At 50.9% G+C, this 2,500-nt stretch overlaps 1 pseudogene; it reads left to right on the forward strand.

Moving 5' to 3' along the window:
- Window positions 1-2,500, forward strand: part of LOC144420069 (large subunit ribosomal RNA) — a 7,157-nt pseudogene that overhangs the window by 2,526 nt on the left and 2,131 nt on the right.

Consider the following 2,500-nt stretch of genomic DNA (forward strand, 5'->3'; position numbering starts at 1 on the left):
ACGGCGGGAGTAACTATGACTCTCTTAAGGTGACCTCTGTAACGGGGGAAACCATGTGCCTATCCGGAGCCTCCACGTGGCGAGAGTCGGGCAATGCCTCGGAACCGCCTAATACCATCTTGGAAGTTCCGAGGTAGCTAAAATCGGATAGGCTTTAATATCCATTTGGGGCTACCACCCCCATTCGGATTACCCAAACCCGGTAGCACAAGAAAAAAGAAAAAAATGTCCACTGAACCCCTTGCCGCCGCAGGGGGATGTGGTTGGGAACCTGCCGGGATCCCGAAGAGTAGTGGGACTCTTTTGACCTTTTCCTGCTCCGATTGTAACCGTGCGTTTTCGACAAAGTCCGGTTTAGGATTGCACAGGAGAAGCCAACATCCAACTTCATTCCATCAAGATAGTGTCCCAGTACGATCTCGAGCGAGGTGGAGTCACGAGGAGGATTTTTTGCTGGCAAAAGAAGATTCAGCCTGGAGCAAGAAGGAATCAAAAAGAACAGATACGCCTTCCTGCAAAAAATCCTTCCTCATCGCACTCTGGATGCTATCAAGTCGAGGACGAAACGAGCAGAATTCAAGTCAATGAAACTGCAGATCGTCAAACCAACAGAGACGACTACCGAAGATAGTAGAACTCCAGAAAAACAATCATCGGAGGAGCATCCAGAAGTTGCCGCCTCGGAAAGCAGCTGGAAAGAGGTCATCTGGACTTATCTTGACTCCTTAGGAAGAGCAGATCATACTTCCTGGGGAGCCCCACTGCTTGACGAGGCCATCCACCATCGACTCGACGGTGACGAGTTGAGGTCTATACTCGATGAACATGCTTCGGAGATGACCTCCCGCTCATCAGCTTCCCATCGAGGATCACATAAACCCTCTGGAAGGAAACCACCCTCTGGGAAGCTGTCAAACCGGCTTCAGCGCAGGCTTGAATATAAAAAGGTTCAAGCTTTGTATCGGAAAAAGCGAACATCATGCGCTGAGCTGGTATTGAGTGGGGGATGGAAGACAAACACCAACGCAAGGAATGGACCCACCAAAGAAGAACTAACATCATTCTGGAAAAAGACCATGGAAGCTCCGAAGATTGAAGACAACCGTCCGGTAACTCCAATCAGATCAACGGCATGGGAGACGGTCAAGCCGATAACTCGAGAAACGATTCTGGACACCATCAAAGGATCATGCGAATCGTCTCCTGGACCGGACGGTGTCTCTCTTCGGATGCTGAAGTCCATTCCTTTGACCACCATCACGAAGATGTTCAATCTGTGGATGCTTAGCTGCAGTCAACCTCGAGCCTTACGAAAATCAAGGACTATACTAATACCAAAGGTGCCTTCCCCTACGAACCCGGGTGAGTTCAGGCCTATAACGATAGGCCCTATGATATCCCGGGTTTACCATAAAATCTTGGGAAGGCGGCTCGGGGAATGCTTTCCTCTCCAACCAGTCCAACGGGCGTTTCGACCAACAGACGGATGCGCTGAAAACATCATGCTGCTTGACGCCCTGTTGGACAATGCTAGACAACTACACAATCCGTTGCAAATTGCATTCTTGGATCTGAGGAAGGCATTTGACTCAGTGCACCACTCGAGTATTAGACGCGCTGCCATAAGGATGGGAACACCACCTCCTATGGTAGCGTACCTCACGAGCTGCTACATTGAAGCTACAACAACTATACATGGCGTCGAAATTCACCAAACCACCGGTGTGAAGCAGGGAGACCCTCTGTCTCCAATACTGTTCAACGCAGTATTGGATGAGGCCTTCTCGGCCTTAGAAGACCTTGGGCCAACCATAGAAGGCCAGAGGGTCCCTGCTCTAGGACTCGCCGACGACGCCATTATAGCGACGGAGACCGGAACAGCCCTACAACATCAAGTGGACCTGTTCTTAGAAGAAACAAGGAAATCCGGCCTCCGTCCCAACGCCAGTAAATGTAGCACCCTCTCGATCAAGGTTGATGGTAAGAGGAAAAGGTGGGTTGTAGATAAAGAACAATCAATCACGGTAGAAGGAGAGGTAGTTCCTACCATGGGGCCTGAAGGGGTGTACAAGTACTTGGGCATCAATATTGGAGCCCAAGGAAGAAGAGGAATGCTTGGATCTAAGCTCCATCAAGGTCTCGAGCAACTGTCTCATGCACCTCTGAAACCCCAGCAACGACTATACCTCCTTCGAGCCCACCTAATCCCCAAGGTATCATACGTCGGAGTCCTCGGGAGAACATCAATGACAGAACTTCGACGTCTTGATCGTCACCTTCGACATCGCGTGAGGGCATGGCTACGCCTGCCAAAGGACACGCCAACTCCATACTTCCACGCCGATGCGAAGGATGGCGGCCTTGGAATACCATCCCTCGCCACGTCGATCGGACTGATGAAGACCGTGCGCTTTAGCAGGATGGCAACATCCAACGAACCCATCGTGCAAGCCATCAGCAGACACCCTCACATCCAACGTCTGCTCACACGATGGAGTTC

Source organism: Styela clava, chromosome 2, assembly GCF_964204865.1.
Source record: "Styela clava chromosome 2, kaStyClav1.hap1.2, whole genome shotgun sequence".
Lineage (NCBI taxonomy): Eukaryota > Metazoa > Chordata > Ascidiacea > Stolidobranchia > Styelidae > Styela > Styela clava.